General features: G+C 37.0%; 1 pseudogene; it reads right to left on the bottom strand.

The window, feature by feature from the left end:
* Positions 1-3384: 3384 nt before the first annotated feature.
* LOC104849826 lies at positions 3385-3977 on the bottom strand (annotated as a pseudogene).
* Positions 3978-14556: the final 10579 nt, after the last annotated feature.

Here is a 14556-nt window from a genome sequence, read left to right as displayed (position 1 = left end):
ACTCAGCAGTAGACCACTTGCCTTGTGTATGAAAAGCCCTGTGTTTTATCCTTAGCACAGTGGGAGAAGTGTTGAATTGGATGTCCAGAGAAAAGAGTTTGCAACTCTGTATAATTTCCTTTGCTAAATGTTGGGCAAAGTATAATGCATTGTTGGAGGAAGATTTACTTCATGTATATACATATTTGGCACTCCTCTCTTCACAAGTATATCAGACAAATTTGATATTACTGAAAGATAGAAGGACTTCTGAGAAGATGGCAGAGTAGTAAGCAGCAACAAATCAACCTCTCCAAGATCTGGAATCCAGACATTGGACAATAATAACTCAGGGAAGAAAAGATGGAGGGTTATAGATCTGGAGGACCCAGAAAGGGTCTAAAGGGAAAATTGGAGCCCACACAGAAAGTGAAGAGACAGATCTCAATGCAAAAAAAAATGAGGGGGCAAACCACTTTTTCCCCAGCAGAGACACATTGAAAGCAGGTGACTCCAGAGATCTCCAAGGAGAAACACACCACAGGAAGAGAGCAGTGGGGTGGCTTCATCCCAGGGCTCCCAGTGTTGAAATCTCACCATGACTGTGTGAGGGACAACCATGGAACACGTCCAGGGTCAGCGAATCATGGTCAGGCCAGCAAGAGATACCCAGAAGGTTGTAAGTTGAACAACTCAGACCCCCAACCCCACAAACAGAGGCCAGGATCAGCCTAAACTTCTTTGGATTTGAAAGTATCAGAATCAGAATCCCACCCAAATCCTACTGCTGATGTACTGCAATTATCCAAAATGGATCTGGGCAATGACTGCCTTCTTTGTCTAGCAGAATCAGGCACTGAACTAGACACTACCACAAAGCTGTAGACCCCAGAAGACAACCATGGGCTTGAAATCATAGAAATTTTTCTCCTTTTTTTCTTTGTTTTGGGTTTTATTTCTTTTTTTTTTTAATTGAATTTATTGGTACATTCTAGGTAGACAGTACAGTTACATTCATTACTGGGATTTTGTACCTTCACATGCCAGGTCTTGGTTCTCATTTTTTCCCCTTGTCCCCTGGGTTTTATTTCTTTTGATTATTTATTTTTGTTTTTTCATGAGTGTGAATATTGTTTTTAGGGTTTTTTGCTTCCTTTTGTTCTTATTTTTGTTTTTTCCTCCTTTCCCTCCTGTCTTCTTCACCAGTTTCTTGAGGATTAAGTAATTTTGTTTATCCTTCAGCCTTGCTTCTAATCTCTTTTTCTTCTTTTATTTCTCTACTTTTTCCCTTATTCCTTTTAAATTTCCTCCCCATAGGGTAAATTTCTTTATTGAGTGGATATTTACTGCATATAATTTTCTAATTTGTATTAGATTTTATTATATAACCATAAATCTTGTACCTATGATTGAATTATTAGTTATCACAGTTTGTCATTTTCTGGTCTGCACTTCATGCTATTGTTATTACTGATTATACTACTTCTACCAAGGTGACATAGTTGTGATCAATTGATCTTCCTTGTATGCCAATACCTAGATTGTCTGGAGGTCATGAATAATACTATCTTCCAGTACCAAAGAACTAGGTGCTAGGCCAAACAGGCAGCAACCTTCCATCCCTAATAAACTGAAAAGGCAGGATCTTAGCACAAACTCAAAAGCCAAAAGTCAGCTATGTCTACAAGATATCTCTGAAAAGTAGTCATTTCCTAAAGAGGTCTCAATACTAGTAATAAAGCTACCTACCATAGGCAATTTACCAGCATCAACACAGAAAATAAATAAACAAAAAAAACAGAAAATGAGAAATCACAGAAGCAAGATGCTACCCAGAAATCCAAACTTGCCCAAGACAAATCAAGGTGGCATTGATGTGGAAAAAAATAAAAGAACTCCTGGCTGAATTTTATGAAATGGTGGCAGCTGAAGTAACAAAACAAGTCAATACATTTCTTGACAAAAACAAAACAGAGGTAATTAAAGAGATGATGACCACAATAAAGGAAATGATTACAGTATCTAGAGTAGATACAGATTTTTTAATACAGATTAGGCAAGACATGGAAACCATGAATGCCCAAAATAGAAAAGAACTGCATTCCATAAAATGGACTCAAATAGAAATACAAGAAATTAAAAATTCTACTGAAAGTATATGCAGAGTCAACTAATATGAAGATAGAATACCAGATCTAGAAAACTGGGCTGTGGTTGAAGATCATCAAATGAAAGATCTCTTTAAAACAGCAAAGGGCTATGAAAAATCAATCCAACAGCTGCTAGGTGATGCAAAGAAGACTAAGATTAATTGGAATCAATGAAGAATCAAAAGATAGCACAAATGGAGTTAAAAAAATATTCTCACAAAAGTAGTAGCAGAAAAATTTCCAAGAATAGAAAAAGGATTTGAGAGATACATAGGTGAGGCATATAGGACTCCAATTAGCCATGATCAGAAAAAAAAAAAAACTACACCAAGGAAGGTAACAGTCAGGATTACAGACATTCAACACAAGAACAGAATATCAAAAGCTGTTAGAGAAAAGAAACAAATCAACTATCAGAATCACAGCAGACTTCTCAACACAAATCCTTACATCAAGGACCACTTGGAGTGACGTATTTCAAGCCCTAAAAGAAAACAACCAGATTGATGGATCCTGAAAACTATCTTTCAAAATTGATGAAGAAATAAGATACCTCTATGATAAGGAACAACCTGAAGAAATTCATGACCACCAAACCAACACTCCAAAAATTTCTGAAGGATATTCTAGAAAAGACAATGATGACAACAATTCCAAGATTCCCAACAAAATGAATCTACCAGGCAAGACAAGCAATTAAACAGAAGAGAAAGAAAGGGAACCAACAACAGGAAAATAATATAACAAAGATAAGTCAAAGCATATCAGGAAACACATTCAACTCAAACAGAAATTTACGGACTGAAAGTCAAAGGATGGAAAACAATACTCCATGTGACAGGAACCCTCAAAAAAGCAGGAGTAGCTATTTTATTTGCAAAATGGATTTCCAAGCCATGACTGATCAGAAGAAACAAAGAAGGTAGCTATATACTTGTTAAGGAAACAATCAAAGAGGAAGAGATAATGATCATAAATATATGTGCATCAAATACCAGCACACCCAACTATGTAAAACAAACACTAACAGATAGGAAAAATCAGATAAGCATGAATACAACTCTTTTATTTTTCCATGAGGAAGAATGAACATTTCTTAAATATGCCCGTTGCCAAAGACTCCACATATTTTTTTCTTTACTCCATAGTCACAGATGTTTCTCCAACTCCACAATCTAGTACCACTGCTTTTAAAAGTCAAATAGATTTTCCCATTAGGTGGGGTCCAAAGGCTAGTGTTTACTCTGGGTTTCCTTCAGACTCTGCCCTTACCACTTAGAGAATCGGCACTCCCGGGGCTGTGTTTCCTGGAGACCAACTCAGTCCCTGTTTTCCTCATCTCTGTATTTTCATTAAATCATCTTTTGCAGTAGTTCAGTTTTTCCCAATCAGATTCCTGATGGCACCTGAGAACTGCCATGGAACACCTGGTTCTTTCCACACTTTCCATTATGCAATTCAGGTCATGGTCAAGATGTTTCCATTCATCAGCCCATTCCCGTTCTGTCACAGTGGTCTACCAACTCACCTTGATAGCCTCCATTTAGATAGACCAAGATTGTGATGCCTTTCACAAACTTTCCAATGTTCTAGTATCTTGTTGGGTTCCCAATACAGGTGGGAAGTTGTAATATCTTCTAAGGTGTAGAACTGAAGAGGTAGAGGAGTAGGATAGAACTGGCCCCGAGTATTCATAAGGGGCACAGTTAAGGCAGGATTATGCCAAGGAGCAGGGCTGATGGTACACACTCTCTTGGCAAGAGGTTCAGTAGAAACAGTAACTCTATCAAAATTACCTTCTTCCCTCCCCTCTGGAGTGGGCCTCTTCCCATTTCTGTGTTCCTCCATGAGAAGTTCAAAAGAATAGGCAGGAGATGAGATACTGGTATTAAGCAGAAGGTGTTCATGCTGGAACAGGTACTGGGATGAGGTCTCACTAATACAATTCTAATAGGGGACCTCAATATTCCACAGTCACAAATAGACAGATCAACAGGACAAAAAATCAACAAAGAAATATCAGATCTGAACCAAACCTTTGAGCAAATCGATTTAGTAGGTATCTGCTGAGTGTTCCACCCAACAACAGAGTAGACATTCTTCTCAGCAGCATACAGGACTTTCTCCAAATTGGACCACGTACTAGCTCATAGAACATGCTTAAGTAAATGCAAAGGAACTGAAATCACCCCACACATATTATCAGACCATAGTGTAATGAAATTAGAGATCAATGGCAAAAGAAACCACACAAATTACATAAGCACATGAAAATTAATTAACACTCTCCTGAACGACCAATGGTCACAGATGAAATTGAAGAAATTAGACAGTTTCTACCATTGAACAATAATACCAATATGACATATTAGAACTTATTGGACTCAATGAAAGCAGTCCTACAAGGGTAATTTATAGGAGTGAATTGCCACATCAGAAAAAGAGTGAGCTCAAATGAATAACCAAATATTGAACCTCAAGCTTCTAGAAAAAGAAGAACAAGTTAAGCCCAAAGCATGTATGATGGAGGAAATTATAAAGATCAGAGCAGAAATTAATGCAACTGAAACTAAGAAAATATGGCCAGGGATTTGGCTCAGTGGTTCTGCAGCCTGCCTTGCAAGCACAAGGGCCTGAGTTCGATCCCCAGTACCACAAAAACACAAACTAAGAAAACAATACAAAGAATCCATAAAGAGTTGGTTCTTTGAAAGATTAAATAAAATAGACAAATCCTTAGCCGATCTTTTTTTTAAAAAAGACTCAAATCTATGCAATTAGGAGTTAAAAGGATGAAATCACAACAGATCCTGCAGAAATTCAGATCATCGATACCTATTTTGTGAACCTGTATTCTAATAAGATGAAAAATGCAGAACTGGATAGATTCCTAGATACATATGAATTACCAGAGCTGAATCAAGAAGATCCAAGAATTCTAAATAATCTAATACCAGTCAATGAAATTGAAGAAGTAATTTTAAAACTACCAACAAAGAAAATCACAAGTCCTAACAGATCTACTGCTGAATTCTACATAACTTTAGAGAAGATCTAATACCACTACTCCTCAAATTCTTTAATGAAATTGAAAGGGAAGCAGTACTTCCAAAGTCATTCCTGAAACCAAGAATTACCATGATATCAAAAGCAGATGATCCAAACAAAAAAGATAACTACAGGCCAGTCTCCTTAATGAACATAGATGCAAAAACTTCAATAAGATACTGGGAAACAAAATGCAAATCATCAAAAAGATTATGCACCATATAATTAATTTCAGGGAAACATCTCAGGGATTCAGGGATAGTTTAATATACACAAATCAATAAATGTAAAACACCACATTAACAGAACCAAGGACAAAAACCATATGATCATCAAGCAGAAAAAGGATTAGACAAAGTCCAAAATATATTCATGATTAAAAACCCTACTGAAAATTGGAATAGAAAGTCTTTATCTCAATCTGATAAAAACCACCGATGATAAACCAACAAACAACATCATACTAAATGGTTAAAAAGTGAAAGCTTTCACTCTAAAATGAGGAACAAGACAAGGATGTCCACTATCACCACTCCTGGTCAATATAGTTCTGGAAGCATTAGCCAGAGAAATTACACAAGAGAAAAAATAAAAGGAATAAAGATAGGAAAGGAAAAGTTAAATTATCATTATTTGCAGATGACACCATCCTCTACATAGTATATCCCAAAAACTCCTCAAAAAGAACCCTACAATTGATAACCAGATTCAGCAGTGTAGAAGCATACAAAGTTAACACTCATAAATCAATAGCATTCTTGTACACGAGTAACAAACTCACTGAGAGAAATTAGGGAAACAACACCTTTCACAGTAGCATTGAGAAAAATAAAATACTTAGGAATCAATCTAACAAAGGAAATGAAAGATCTTTACATTAAAAACTATAATATTCTAAAAAAGGAGAACAAAGAGGATATCAAAAAATGGAAAGATATTTTCTGTTCTTGGATAGGTAAAAACAATATAGTAAAAATTGCCATGCTTCCAAAACTGTTATACAGAATTAATGTAAACCTGATCAAAATACCAATCTCATATCTCAGAGAACTAGCGAAAATAATCCTGAAATTCATTTGGAACCAGAAGAGACCTAGAACAGCAAAAGAAATTCTGGGCAACAAGGGCAAGGCAGGGGGCATCACAATCTCCAACCTGAAGTTATACTACAAAGCTACTGTGATAATAACAGCATGATACTGGGATAAAAGCAGACCTGGCAATCAATGGAACAGAATAGAGGATATAGGAAAAACTCCAAGCATACTCAGCTACCTTGTCTTTGACAAAGGGGCCAAACACCTGCACTGAAAGAAAGACAGCCTCTTTAATAAATGGTGCTGAGAAAAGTGGCTTCCCACATACCAAAAATTGAACCTAGGTCCATATGTCTCATCATGCATTAAACTGAAATGGAAATGGATCAAAGATCTAAACATAAAAACAGAAACAATCTGCTGGAAGAGAGAATAGGTAGAACTCTTGAAGACATAGCAAGGACTTTATGAAGAAAACCCCAGTCACACAGTCAATGTTAGAAAGAACAACTGGGATCATATCGAATCAAAAAGCTTTTGCAAGCTGGGCATGGTGGTGCACGCCTGTCATCCCAGCACTTGGGAGGCTGAGGCAAGAGGATCACTGTGAGTTGGAGACCAGCCTGGGCTACATAGTGAGTTCCAGAGCAGTCTCAACTACATAGTGAGACCCTGTCTCAAAAATAAGTAAATAAAATAAAATAAAAAAGCTTTTGCATAGCAAAAGAAACCACCAGCAGAGTGAAAAGACCACCCACAGAATGGGAAAATAAATTTTACCAGCTACTCCTCAAAGGACTAACATCTAGAATATGGAACTTAAAGAAGCACCCCCCACGCACAAATTTGAAGACCCAGTCCAAAAAGTGGCCTCTGAAATGAATAGGCATTTCTCAGATGAAGAAGTATAAACAGCAAATAAATATATGAAAAAATGTTCAACATCACTGGTCATTAGAGAAATGCAAATTCAAACAATACTGAGATTCTATCTCACTCTAAAATGTAGCCGTCATCAAGAATTCAACCAATAACAAATGCTGGCATGGCTGTGGGGGAAAAGGAACCATTCTCCACTGCCAGTAAGAGTGTAGACTGGTGCAAACACTAATCAGTATGAAGATTCCTTAAAAACTAACACTAGCAGTTCCATTTGACCCAGCTAGTCCCCATTTTGGTATCTTCCCCAAAGAGTGCTTTTAATCATAACAGTGATATGTGTGTGCCCATGTTTATAGCAGCATAATTTATAATAGCTCAATCTTGGAAACAGCCCAGGTGCCCATCAGTGGATTTATGAATTTATAAATATGGTATTTATGTACAGTGGAATACTACTCTGCTGTAAAAAAGGATATATTTGAGTTCTTTGTAGGAAAATAGATGTACCTTGAGACCATAATCTTAAATGAAGTAAATCAGACACACAAATTCAAATGTCACTTTGTTTCTCTGATGTGAGAAACCAAAGGGTAAAAAAGCAACATAATAATGGAGGATAGATATTGGGAAGTAAGATGAATATGTTCAAATGGGAAGAGGAAGAAGAGAAGGGACTTGGGGAGGGAAGTAAGAGAAAAGGAAAAAGAGAATGAGCAGGGGAAAGGGGGCTGAAGGTGGGGGGGAATGGGGAAAAACGAATTAAGCTATATTATGTACAGGTACAGATTCCCTATGATGAATGTGATCATTATTATGACAAATATATGCTAATAAAAAATTAAAGTTTAAAAAATAAAAAAAGAGACACATGAAAATAAATAAATACAGAAAATACATCCAACTGAACCCAGGGAATGCTGAGCTACATCTCCAGTCCTGTCCCCTCCTCTTTTTGTTTTTATTGAATTTTTACAGTCTTACTTATGATCTTGGACTTTTTATCCTCCTGTCTCAGCCTCCCAAGAGTTTGGGGTTATAGGTGTGTGCCACCAAACCTGGCGGGAACCATTCTTTTAAATACATACACTGCCTAATAGCATTCCAGTTCACTAGCCTCATAAACAGGAATTCTTTACAAGCAAGATAGAAAAGCCACCAGAGCTGGGCATGGTGGTGCAAGCCTGTAATCCCAGCACTGGGGGGGCTGAGGCAGGAGGATCGCTGTGAGCTCGAGACCAGCCTGACCTACATAGTGAGTTCCAGGTCAGTCTCAACCACATAGTGAGACCCTGTCTCAAAAAAAAAAAAAAAGCCACCAGAAGCTAAGTGTGATGATACACACCTGTAATCCCAACACTGTGAGGCTGAGATGGGAGGATCTCAAGTTTGAGTCTATCCTAGGTAACTTAGTGACTCAGTGAGACCGTGCCTCAAAAATTAAAAATAAATAAATTTTTAAAAGGCACTGGGAATGTTGATCCCCAGTACCCCCCCCAAAAAAAAAGCACCTGGGTTCAATTCCCAGTCCTGCAAGGGAAAGAAGAAAAAGGAAAATAAAGGGGGCGAGTATAGAATATTTCATACTTCTTCACGTGGCAGCACTGCTGATGCGCTTGCTGTCAGCACTGTAAATGCCTAAGTATTATGAACCCAGAGCATTTGAGGTAAGCTATACTCAGAAGTTTCACCCAGAAAATGAGTCCCGCCTTTTCTTTGATCAAGGTTCAGAATACAAGGACAACCACACTGGGGCCTAGAAATTGAATTTAAAAACTACCTGCACTGATTGATCATGACCTTTTTGGCTAGTACCCATGTGTTACAGGGAACATAACCTGAGTTTGTGCTTTGGTCAAACTTTTTTCCTAAGTTCCCTCAAGAAAACTGCAGCTGTTCTAAACTGGAACTTTTCAGCATTCTTAGAATTGAGTTCAACTTTTACTTCTAGCATCCACTTTAGACTTATTTCTACTTTAGCGTTCGCAAAGAATTAAAGCACAAACGTTCTGGCATTAGCTACTTGGCACGGTGCCCTCTGATGACACAGAAGGAAAGGGCATCTCAGCCTCTCTGAACTTTGTCTTGCCCAAGTTCTTCTCACTCATGCTCATGACCTCCAAAGTCCAGATCCCAGCAAGCAACCTTACCATTAGGGCACTTTGAAGCATACGGCAAAATACAAACTGTGTGAATACAGCCTATTCTGTGACCTCGGCATTCAGATATCTCTGCCAAAAGCTAGGTAGGGTTTAGCTGTAAAGGTCATTACTGCCTTAGGGCTCTGTAAAACATCTTATTGCAAGCAGAGTGCCAGGACAAATTTGAAAGCACATTCACATCACACTAGGACTACTAGTATAGGAACATGCCTGACAGATTCTGTTTGAAGTTTGGTTCTGGCGGCCCAGGGATTGTAGCAACTATTGTGTAAGGTGAAGTTTTAGCAACCTTGATAGAAAAAGAAAACTGTTCATTTAATTTATCATAAGCTATTGCATAGTGGAGGCTGATACTGACCTGAAAAACACAATTCTTGAGAGCTTAAGAACCCAGTAAGTTGGAGCCTCCTACTCCTCTCTCCCTCTTTGAAGAGTATGGGAGCTCAAGGACCAGAGACTGCTTGAAATAGCACTTCAGGCCATTTCAGCCCCTGTAATTCTCATGATTTTCTCTCAGGAAGCACATTCTGAATGGTAGAATTCTCATTTACCCCTAGGTGACTCACTAAAAATAGTTGAAACTTGTTTGCCTAAGCATACAATCCCATCATGTTAGCGTTAAGGAAAAATGAAAATGTCAGAATGCACAAGATATTGATATTTTCGCATGTTCCTTTGAATAGAAAAATGTACACTTTGACTCCAGAATGTGGTACGAACCATCTAGTGATAATCAACAATACCAAACATTTTGAACCCTATGTATAAGTATTTAAACTGATTTTTAAATAACTATAGCTGCTTACCTTTAAAAAGGTGCCTGTTCAGTAATGGCAATTCTCATTCCACTTTAGAAAGTAAATCATCTAAACTTCCTACTATTATAGACGTATTAAAATTCTTCTATCCAAAGAACTTCTTTTAAGTGAAAACTTGACTATTTTTATGATAAGCACATGACAGTGTCTGTCATTTTATTTTCCAGAAGCATGTCTTTGTTGCATACTTGGTCTAGGAAAATAATATTAAAAGTTGATAAGGGCAGGGGATTTGGCTCAGTGGTTCTGCCACCTACCTTGCAAGTGCAAGGGCCCAAGTTTGATCCCTGGTACCAAAAAAAAAAAGTTAATATGCCACCATAATTACTTAATTGTACATATTTGTAGAATTCAAAAAAATGCATGCTTGACATTCTAACATAAAAATAAAGATATTGCATGATTTCTAAAAAAGAAAAGAAAGGAAAATACATCCAAATTATTGTTTGGTGATTATTTGATACCAGTAACTTATAACCTACATTAGATCATAATGATTACACTACTGAAACATTGATCTTCATTTTTTAAAAAAAGCCTTTGAAGATAATTTTTGTTTGTTTGTTTTACTATTTTGAGACAGGGTTTCACCATGTAGCCCAGGCTGGCCTCAAACTTACTGAATCCTCCTGGCTCAGCCTCCCGAGTGCTGTGACTACAGGTGTGCACCACCACGCCCAGCAATTCTTGCAGTCAAGTACTGTTAGTAGATCACAACCACTGATGAGTAGTCAAAGTCTGCAGGGGATCAGAATATGCTACCCCAAAATATACCTCTTTAGCATAAGGACCATTTTGAGACTCCAGAGGGTAGCAGAAGTTCCGAAGACAATAGAAGTTAACCTTTTGTAACAGAAATGTCATTTGTAAGGGTGTCTCCTCTGCACCGGGAAGAGGAAAACTAACTCATTAAAAACTTTTATCAGCGGACACTTCTTTACTGTGTGTTTCCTGATCACATCCCCATAAACACCCCCATACACTTCTTTCTTTGTTTCAACTGAAGGTAGTATTTAAGCCTGAACTCTAAGTCACCTTTTGAAAATCAACAATTTCTCTAGATATCTCCCATGAAAGTATGAGATATACAAGGTAATAAAGTCCTTTGTTTTTCTCTTATTAATCTGTCCTTCTTATCAATGATCCATCCCAAATAAGAACTATGAAGGGTAAAGAGCAAATTATTTTTCCTCTCAAAGTCAGTGTTCCAAAACCCATAGTTTCTTTCCATACACAAACATTAAAACAACTTCAATTTGGGACATTCCTGTTAAGCTCTTCCTATGAAAGGTAAGGCCTGTACTTTGGAGGATTTTCTCAAAATGTAGGGGTTTACAAAGAAGGATAAACGAGACATTTCTACCTAAATGGATGCACCTTGAGATTATACTCTTAAGTGAAATAAATCAGACACATATGTAAATATTGCATTGTCTCTGTGGTGTGAGAAACTAAAAGTATAAGTAAGGACCAAAATATATAATAGATATAGTGAAATAAGAAGAAATTGTTCAAAATTATACTGAGTGTGAGATACTTTGTTAACTAAAATGTTTCATACAAAGCTATAGTATTATTAGAAATTAGTTGAGAGATGGATTAGCAATCAAACATGTATTCTTTTAAGATCATGATACACAGTATATTTACCATTGTTATTCTCTATTTTTGTTATGAAAAATTATTTTTTTCCATAGAACTATTTTTATATTTTTATTAATATCTACTTGTATTACTTTAAAATAAAAAAATTTTAATCTAGTCCCTCAGAAAAAAAGAAATAATGGCCTTCTCAGAACTGTCATATGCAAAATGATGGGTATTGGCATTGTCAAGATGGCTGCTTAACCTCACAGATACATTTCCAAACCTATGGTCATTTATCTGTGAAATTATTCACAGTAGTAAATATAAATGGATTCAAACTTTGCAAAAATACTGATAAGGAAATTTTACTCAAGATAAGTAGCCACATCTTGCCTTTGTCACTATCGTAGCCCAGAAAAAGCTGTAGGGGAAGACAAAGCTTAGAACTCTTGCCTCAAATAATATATGAACATTTCCAAATAGATTTCACACAATTTCCCCAAGCAAAAATATTGAACGGTACTTTAGTAATGGTTTCTTAGTTTTATTCTTGGGCTAAATTTTTCCCTTGCTAAAAGGCTGTATTAATCAGATTTCCATCTCTGTAACCAAATACTTGAGAAAGCAGTTTAGAGATTCATTTTGACTCTCAGTTTCAGAGGTTTCAGCTGGCAGGCGGCTGGTTCCATTGCCACGGGCCTGCAGCAAGGCAGAAACATCACAGCAGAAGGGCAACTGGGAAGTGGGGTGGGGTCAGAGAGGAAGGTGCCAGGGACAAAATATAATGCCCAAGATCATGTCCTTATGACATACTCCCTTCACCAGGCCCCACCTCCTAAGTTTCCATTACCTCAATAATGCCACCAATTACAATTTCATGAACAGAGTAATCTACTGATACAGTTAGAGCTTTCGTGATCCAATCCCCTTCTGAGACTTCTATCCTGGAACACATGTGAATATTTGGGGAAAAATTTAGGTCTCAATTATAGCAAAGGCTAATAGTGCATCACCAAAAGGGATACATCAATTTTGTTTTTCCCACCTGGAAAGTATATTCATTGCTCTATAGTGATAGAAAATCTCCCTTGACAGGTAAAATACTTAAGAAACTGTGTAAAGTACTCTCATTAGAACAAAAACGTCTCTGTAAATATTGGCTCACTAAGTTTTGGCAAAATAGAATGGGCTAATGATCTTTTAAAATCAAAATCATTCTAGTTTCTTGGAAGATGTAATGTCCAAAACTTAAAATCTGGTCATTAGCTGAAAGGAGGACAATGTGATCAACTTCTGAAAATCGTCAGGGGTCCTTCCCATATGAAATCACTCCAGGAAGACTTATGAGACTGTGGCACATCATCCTCTGCCAGACTCTACCTGGCTAACACTTTAAGCTTGACCAATATTGTCCATAACTGCATCACATGCCCAACAGGTACAAGCTGTATTTTCAAAGGGACTATTACCACGTGATTTGCAGTCAGGAGACAAGTTACTGGAAGTGAGACCAGTGAGATTCATCCTTAGAAAAGTGCTATGGAAAAGACCAATTCCAAATGTCTGCCAGCGATATCTCAGAAAAAAGATTAATATCCAGAATATATAGAGAACTTTAAAATTAGAACTCCCAAAATAAAAGACCCCGTCAGAAAATGGACAACTGAAATGAAGACACCTCTTTAAAATAGTATAAATGACCAATAAATACACGAAAAATATTCAGTGTCTCTGACCACTAGACAAATACAAATTAAAACAAAACTGAGATTCCATCTCACTCAAGAAAGAATGGCTCTCATCAGGAATTCAAACAACACCAAATGTTGATAAGTCTGCAAGGAAAACGGACCCCTTCTACATGATTGGTGGGAATGTAAACTATTAAAGCCACTATGGAAATCTATATAGAGATTCTTCAAGAAACTCAAACTAGAAATCCCATTTAACCCAACCATTCCCTTTCTAGGTATCTTCCCAAAAGAGTTAGAGACATCACACCACAGTGATGCATGCACACCAATGTTTATAGCACACAACTCATAATAGCTAAATCTTGGAAGTGCCCTATATGCTCCTCACCAGATGAATGAGTAAAGAACAGTAAAATGCAGCTGAGGCATTTTACAGGCTGAGAGATCTTGGACTAATGGATAATATTTCTGAGTTTATTAACACATTTTAGGGCTATAAAATACTATGTGAGTCTCTTAAAAATCTGACATTCTACAGTCTGTAATAGACATACTGTTTTTATAATGTTTTACTTCTGCCCTAAGATTTAGGGGTTTTTTTCTATGCATTTTTGCCCTGAATTACGTGTTAATTTTATGAGAACTCTGCTTTTAAAATCATCACTTACATTAATAAATTAAAAATTAAACTAAAAAAAGAACATGTATTTATTTGCAATGGAGTATTATTCTGCCATAAAGGGTAAATCTGAGTCATTTGTAAAAACATGGGTGCACCTTGATAGCATAATATTAAGTGAAATAAATCTGACACACAAGCTTATATACATCATATAACTTCTCTTGTATGGAACCTGAGAGCTTATTTGGAGGTTCTAGCAGGGGAGAGCAGTTACTCCCATACCCTTGACTGAGGAAATGGTCCTCCTCCATCGGAAGTGGTTGGAAAGGATGCACACGGAGCGGTGAGGGAGGAAGGGGACAAAATATGTTTTAATCCCATTGTTGTAAAGTCAAAAACATATTTAAGTCTAACCTCATAAGTTGGGGACCATCTATATATAATTTGCTTAACTGTATCCAAAATGTTTTCATTCACAAACAAATTAAATTCAGATGATAAGTAGTACCTACTGTATACAACATGTTCGTGCCCTTCACAAGGAGCATCCCTAGGATCTTCTTTAGATGTAATCAAATGG

This window comes from Fukomys damarensis, unplaced genomic scaffold (assembly GCF_012274545.1).
Source record: "Fukomys damarensis isolate Sample0158 unplaced genomic scaffold, DMR_v1.0_HiC HiC_scaffold_39, whole genome shotgun sequence".
In the NCBI taxonomy this organism is placed as follows: domain Eukaryota; kingdom Metazoa; phylum Chordata; class Mammalia; order Rodentia; family Bathyergidae; genus Fukomys; species Fukomys damarensis.
Note: the sequence above shows the minus strand (reverse complement) of the source record. Positions and strands in the feature narration are given on the sequence as shown.